Below are 8,094 nucleotides of genomic sequence, written 5' to 3'. Positions count from 1 at the left end.
ACGCTAACCTCAAAAAATAAAAACTAAAATCGAGTTTCGCTGAAGACTATGGACATTTTTAATTGTCATCAAAGTTTCTCTCTTCGTGGAAGATTAAGTAGAATATGGTATAATCTTAATTAGGCCATGGAAACAAGTGTTCAATTTGGGTTAAATTATTAAATAAAAAAAGGAGTGGTAGGTGTGCTATTCTGATGCAGGAGTCTCTGGTTTGGTCCCAAGTTATGTAAGTTTAAGGTGCAAACATCGTGTTCGTGAGTTTTCTTGGCATCTTCTAATTTCCGCTTACATTCTTAGTCTATCGGTTTTTTTTTTTTAATCACTTGCAATCTACAGAATGCAAAACTGAAAGACTTCACTTCATTTTTTCAATTACACAGCTGAAGATTGGCCGATCCAGGAGGTGAAAATTGGGTATGTCAATCAGAACCCAGACTATAATAGGTATATCATGAGTTTACAATTGTTCATAGGACTTGTAGAAGTTTCTAACTTAAGAGTCTTCATCCCGGCGAAATTAAAATACCGCTAATTTTACAGTAATTATGTGATATCTTCAAATAGATAAAAGATAATAGAAAAATGGAACAAGAGCGCCCTAGACAATATTATTTTGCGTGAGGTACCGTTATCATAAGTCACCTAGTGGTTTTCCGTTTTCAGCTGTTTAGAAACGCGAAAATAAATGCCGATTTTCAAAATGGCTCGAAATCGAAAGCAGATAAGTGAGTCGTGATAACGATTTCTCATGTAAAATAATATTGTCTAGGGCGCTCTTGTTCCACATTTCGATTTTCTTTTATCTATTTGAAGATATCACATAATTACTGTAAAATTAGCGGTATTTTAATTTCGCCGGGATGAAGACTCTTAACTCTCTCCTGCTGGATATCATGGCTAGATTGGACGTTGACATTGTGCACCTCAAGTGTTGTTTTACGCATTGCATAACACAAAAAATCGCATGAGAGACGCGGGTTCAATTCCCGGCGGAAGCTCAAGTGGTTCGGATTCCACGTTAATCAGTAGGTCAACGTCTCATATAGCCTCGCTGCTGAACGGGACGTTAAACTCAAAATCAATTCAACAAAAAATCGCAATTGAAACTATGTCTAATGTTTCAAAAAAAATTTCCAATTAAGAATAAAAGGTAAAGCTTACTGTAAACTCAAAAATATATAAATAATAAATTCAATTATTTTTGTAACTTAAAAAAGTTAGGGGGAAAGGGCCCGGCCCTGGGCTAGATCGGCCACCGCAGCTGAAAATAAATGTTTCAAAAACAACAACAAAAAGACCCCTTCAAATCTTGAATTTAATGACTTACATATGACCATCATAAGCAACACAACACATGATACAGAAATACCAAGAAAGAGGCTATAAATAGACCCATTTCCAAAAAGACAAATATAACAAATAAGTTGGAATAAAATATCGCAAACTCTGTTATAACGCTAATCAATGTCGGTTACACTTATATATGCATTATTATTATTATTATTATTATTATTATTATTATTATTATTATTATTATTATTATTATTATTATTATTATTATTATTATTATTATTATTATTATTATTATTTACTAAATTCTGTTTTAATGTTGGTATCTTAAACATGTCAAATATTTACATTGAGCGTGCAATGACGTCAAACTCAATATTGGAGAGCTTCTTTCTTTTATATGTTTGGTATAATTAAAAATAGCCTTTATAAATAACATTTTCTATAACTACGAGAATAAACATAGATAAAAGTCTGCATAGCGCACTTGAATACCTGAATTGAAAAACGTTCCGTGTCCACTGCAGTATATTTTTCAGGAGGAACAAAAAGCATTATAATATTTAATTGTTCTGTTTGGAATTGCTTTTTTCTGCTTTGTTTTATTAATTATGTTCGTGTTTGTTTCCCCTTGAAGTTCCAATTCCGTAAAACAAACATATCAACCTAATAAAAATTTGTATAATGTCTATGCACTTAGAAAATATTTTTCAATTCAGCTTATTAATTAGAAAGTTTGTTATTAAATACCGTTACATGCTCAAAAGATGAATAAGTGGTAATATTTTAATATACTAACAAAAAAATCTGAAACCCTATTGGAGATGTTTGTCTTTCCCCTCAAGCAAAACCTCAAGTGATGCCACTGTGTTGTATTATAATATTGCTGACTGACTGTTGATTTTATATAGGTAACCAAGAAAATCCTGTCGCTTTTTCACCTACTACCTTCGAACATCGATATGTCACCTAAGATGTACCTGGAAGATCAAAAATAGTCCCCATCAGCACCGACGACCTTCTGCCAATGATCTGGAAGGCCATGGATTCCATCGCGGTAGAACTTGGTGGACCGTGAAGCGAAGAAGGTATTATATCAAGTGCATTTTACACCTCTACTATGGATCTGAACTGGCGTCCTTTAAGGTGATTGTCCAAGGAATAGAACAGGTGATGATTGGGCGGTCCAACGTCCGGGCAGTATGGCGGATGCAATAATGTTTCCCATTCAAGGCTAGAATGGGGTTCCGGACCATCCTCGCCAGGTGGGGCTTAGCACTGTCCTCTAACAGGAGAACCTCTTTGCGATTCACAAGTGCTGGCTCCAAAGTTTTGAGTTTTTCTTGAACACAGCTCAACTGCTGACAGTACACAATTGCATTGATGCTCTGACCAGCTGCTCAATTTCCGATGCACGATGCCGCGAGCACTCCACCAAACATACAGGAGGACCTTCTTCTGGCGCACTGTTGGTTTCGGCTGTTTTGGAACCGGTTCATGGGATGCTAGCCTATGGTGACGGCGGCGTGGAGATTCGTACAGGACCCACTTCTCATCGCATGTGAACACCCTGTCCAGAAATGGCTTCTTCCTCAAACGAGACAAGAAAGAAACACAGGTGTCTGCTCGCGTTGCCTTCTGGCCCGGAATCAAATCATGTGGAACCCATCGAGCCAACTTGTAGTGTTTTCCAAGTTGATGGAGGTGCTGTCGAATGGATTTTTTTCATTCACACTGAATTGCAGTCCAAATTCCTCACATGTCTGGCCACTGTTCGCCTCAATTGCTGCCTGAAGATCTTTATTTTGTGTATGTGTTGGTCTTCCGGAACGTGGTGCGTCTTCGAGTGTTTCATCACCCTTCTTAAACTTGTTAAACCACCGCTGCACTGACTGCGTATTCACGACACCTTCACCAAAGGCCTGGCATATATTCCACCCCGCTGCTGGGGCGTTTGACCCCAAATTTGAACTAGTATAGTATACAGCCCCTTATGACGAACTGTGGAGGTCCCATGTTCACTCCGTCCTTACGTAAGTTCACGGTGTAATTGAACTGCCATAACCAGGCAGTATGTTGGCTATACCCACACCAACAACTGACCTTCACCTTATCTCCATTCACATTCAACTCACGGTGTGAGGGCCAATGGAACACAGACCTCTACAAAAGCGACAGAACTTTCTTGGTTACCTTTATATATATTGTTGCGATTCTAGTGTTATTAGTATGAAAATGTACTGAAATCAAACAGCTAAAAATAAAAAGTATTAGCGCACCAACTTCAAAAGGCTGGCACAATGTCCAATAATGTTATTAAATGTCTGAGAGACAACTATGCGACCAGTTCCCAACCTCAGAGAATAAAATTGTTGATTTTCGTTGTTTAAAGTTATCGTATATTACAAAAAAAATATCGTATATTTGTAATACACATTATAATTCTAATAGCAAGAACAAGCATAACGTCACTAATAATACCAATAATATATAATTAACTTATCAAATAATCTTCAGTTTCGAACTCCAAATTGGCGTTTCTATTCTCACCATATTTTATCCTTATTAACACTACTCTGAACAAGAACAATATTTCTATCCTCACCATATTTTATCCTTATTAACACTACTCTGAACAAGAACAATATTTCTATCCTCACCATATTTTATCCTTATTAACACTACTCTGAACAAGAACAATATTTCTATCCTCACCATATTTTATCCTTATTAACACTACTCTGAACAAGAACAATATTTCTATCCTCACCATATTTTATCCTTATTAACACTACTCTGAACAAGAACAATATTTCTATCCTCACCATATTTTATCCTTATTAACACTACTCTGAACAAGAACAATATTTCTATCCTCACCATATTTTATCCTTATTAACACTACTCTGAACAAGAACAATATTTCTATCCTCACCATATTTTATCCTTATTAACACTACTCTGAACAAGAACAATATTTCTATCCTCACCATATTTTATCCTTATTAACACTACTCTGAACAAGAACAATATTTCTATCCTCACCATATTTTATCCTTATTAACACTACTCTGAACAAGAACAATATTTCTATCCTCACCATATTTTATCCTTATTAACACTACTCTGAACAAGAACAATATTTCTATCCTCACCATATTTTATCCTTATTAACACTACTCTGAACAAGAACAATATTTCTATCCTCACCATATTTTATCCGTATTAACACTACTCTGAACAAGAACAATATTTCTATCCCACTCCTAAACGTAAATGAATTTAAGGAATGGTTGCAGGGTTGCAATTTGCCAATTCTCACAACATTATTGATTTATTTTTAGCGTGAACAACTGTTGAAAGTTCCAGTTTCAAATTTGAAATTTGAAAGACCAGTGTAAAGTTAGTCCAACCAATTTTATTCTTTAAACGACTCTATACTTTTCGAAACAATTTTCTTTCCAAACTAATCAATAAGGAAAAAAAAAAAAAGCAAACTATTGGTTTGAGTTTTGAAAAGAAATTTAAAAGTAGAATAAGCAGTGTGTGTAACAGTTGACAACTAAATCTATCCTTCAAATATAGGCCTATCTTTTTTTTTTTTTTTTTGAAAGAAGTGATTTTTTTCCTTCAAAACAATCAAAACAAACCAACTTCATCAACACTATTTCATAAACATATCCTTATGTTTTTCGAATCATACTAACTTTTCTTCAAAATAATCAACAACAAACCCATATCAAGTGATTGATCTTTGTGTTGAATCGAAATTTATAAATAAAAGGGACCAGGGTTAATTTGGTCATATCTGAAATGTATTTTTGTAAATCTCTCATTCTGTTTTTCCGAAAGAAACGATTTTCTCTTCAAAACAACCAATAACAAAGAAAAGCAAACGATTAACTTCGGTTTTGAATCGAAATTTGAAAGTGAGCCAGTGTGAAGTTGCATCACTCATATCTTTTTGTAAACATTCTTTATGTTTTTCGAAACAAATTATTTTTTCTCCAAAATAATCAACAACAAACTTATTTTGAACGGTTGATTTTGTTTTTCAATTGAAATTTGTAAGTGGAGGTACCAAAGTAAATTTTTGCCCCATCCCAACTTTATTTTGTAAATATTACTTTATGATTTTCGAAACAAACATTTAAACAAGAATTTTAGGAATGATCCAAAAAATGGATCAAAATATTGCGATCTTGGCCAATAAGTAGTTTTTGGATCAGGGAACACAAAATTTTTGAACTGCACTGAATCGAGTTTTCGTATATTTTAGGGAATAAGCACATCATAGAGTCAACGGAAAGTTTGGATTCGACTACACTATATACAATTCTCCAGAAAATTTTGATTGAAATATATTAGATTTTGGATCAGGGGCCACAAAATTTTTGAATGGCGCATAAATCGAGTTTTCGTTTTTTTTTTTTTTTTTTAATGGAATAAGCACATCATATTGAGTTGAGTGACAGTTTGGGGTTGACTACACTATATGTAGTTTTCCAGATATAAGGCCTACAAGAAAATTTTTGCCTGAAAAATATTGGATCTTTTGATTTTTTTAAAAAAAATAATATCAATAAAGGAAAAACAAATGATTGGTTACGGTTTTGGATAGAAATTTGAAAGTGTGGGGGAGAACACTGCAAAATGTAAATATCAGTGGCGTCATTTAGGGGCGCATGAGGGGCAATTGCCTCCCCCCAAGAGTTTGAGGAATACATATATTTTAATAGATTGTCTACTAAAAATCTTATGTAAGTGGTGCTTTTGCCCTCCTCAAGCGAAGTCTCAAATGACGTCCCTGGTAAATATCTCTTTATAATTTTACAAAACAAATATTTTTTCTTTAAAAAAAATCAATAATAAACGATTGGCATGGGTTTTGAATCGAAATTGAAATTTGAGAGACCAGGGTGAAATTGGACCAAAACAACTTTATTTTGTAAATATCTTTTTATGTTTTTTGAAACAAACATTTTTTCCTTTCAAAACAATCAATAACAAATGAAAAATAAGCTACTTATTTTAGTTCCGAGTTGAAATTTGAAAGTGGGGAGAGTCTATATTTTCTATATTTCTTTGTTTTTTTAAATCAAACTATTTTTTCTTCAGAACGAACAATAACAAACGAAAAATGAACGATTGATTTTGGTTTCAAGTCGAAATTTGAAAGTGTGTTGTGTGTGTGTGGGAAAGGGTCAACTTCAAATGGGTATATATTGTATCTTCATTAAGAAATTTCTTTCTGGAAACGAAACACAAATAGTCAGCGACGCAACTAGGTTAGTTACGGTCAGGAGCAAGAACTCACTTTAGTGCCTCCCCCCCCCCCCCGACTAACCAAACCAAAACACTCTCCGACTACACCTGATATTAGCATCACACAGTAATTCTCCTATTCCATTTTTTCTTAGAAATGGTTAAGTTTGATTTCAAAATTAAAGTACATAATTTAATTTTTAATACAAGATAAAACAACAAATTAATTAGTAGACCTATTTGATTGCAAAATAATCTGAGAGTAACATGCTTGATATATTCTTATAATCTTATCATTATAATTGCAAATCACAATGTTTTTGGAGTTATGTCGGAATGTGTATATGTCTAGAATGAATCAACAGTCTGTTGCTAGAATGGAATATTTAATTATGATATACAAGTGTTGTCTCGAATATTATATTTAGACATTTTACAAAACTCTTAAATCGTTGTAAATTAAATGAAAACACAAAAAGCTGGAACTAAAATTTAACTTCGTGGTCTCTTTTGGCTGCAAAGAGTTTTACAATGTCCTCAAAAGATAGCTTTGAAGCTACATTATGCTATATGGATATGAATTTAAGGCTGGTGAGTCGTTGTGCTGTTAAATTTCTGAGGTATTTTTTTTTTTATGACCTTTAGGTTGCTAAAACTCGTCTCCCCTTGCCTTATAGTGAAACTAAATATTTCCCAGTTTTGCGCCCTCACAATCCGTCGCCTGGAGCACAAGCCCCGTTTGCTCTCCCCCTTTAGTTACGTCACTGCAAATAGTGCACATCAATAATCCACTATAAAATTCATCAATAATGATGTAAAGTTGATTTTTCAACTGCTTCCAGTTTGAGAAGCGAAATCCAAGCCTGAACATAAGTCATTACCCAAGTGACCCAATATCACTGATAGAAACCACACCTTCCAGGACTCAAACTCGACTTTCCCACACTGAAATGAAATTGAAGTGTAATATAATAGTAGCGTGGTGCTGCAAAGCTTATTGCAACCTCAAGATATTTATGATCACTTTTATTTATGTCATCGGAGTAATACAATCATAATAACAACAGAATTATGGAAGAATATTGTTCACTATTGACTACCATGTCATAAAATGTTTTCAACTTTTTAAATGTAGATCAACGTAATCTTCAGGGATACAATAAATCGGGTAACTTTATGATTCTTTTCAAAAAATTAATATTTGAAAGTTGAAATAGAAGAAGAAGAAGAAAATATTAATCGAGAGGGTATAGATGTTTACAAACAGCACCTACTTTTTACATGCGCGTAAAGAAATTTATTTTCTTTCATTATAAAAATGCAAATAATACGAATAATTGTTACTGGATTATTGGTGATAAATGTTAGAAATAATTATTGAATATAATTCGATCCTAGATAAATGTTTATGAAATCACTTCAAAAAAACATTAAAAGCAACCAAATTTCTCTCTCATTATGTACATATCTGCAGTGGTCGGCCATAATAGAACGGTGATATAAAAACAAAACACAAACGAATCGCGCTGGGTAATACTG

The sequence above is a fragment of the Thermobia domestica genome, chromosome 1, assembly GCF_964235325.1.
Source record: "Thermobia domestica chromosome 1, izTheDome1.hap1.1, whole genome shotgun sequence".
Lineage (NCBI taxonomy): Eukaryota > Metazoa > Arthropoda > Insecta > Zygentoma > Lepismatidae > Thermobia > Thermobia domestica.
Note: the sequence above shows the minus strand (reverse complement) of the source record.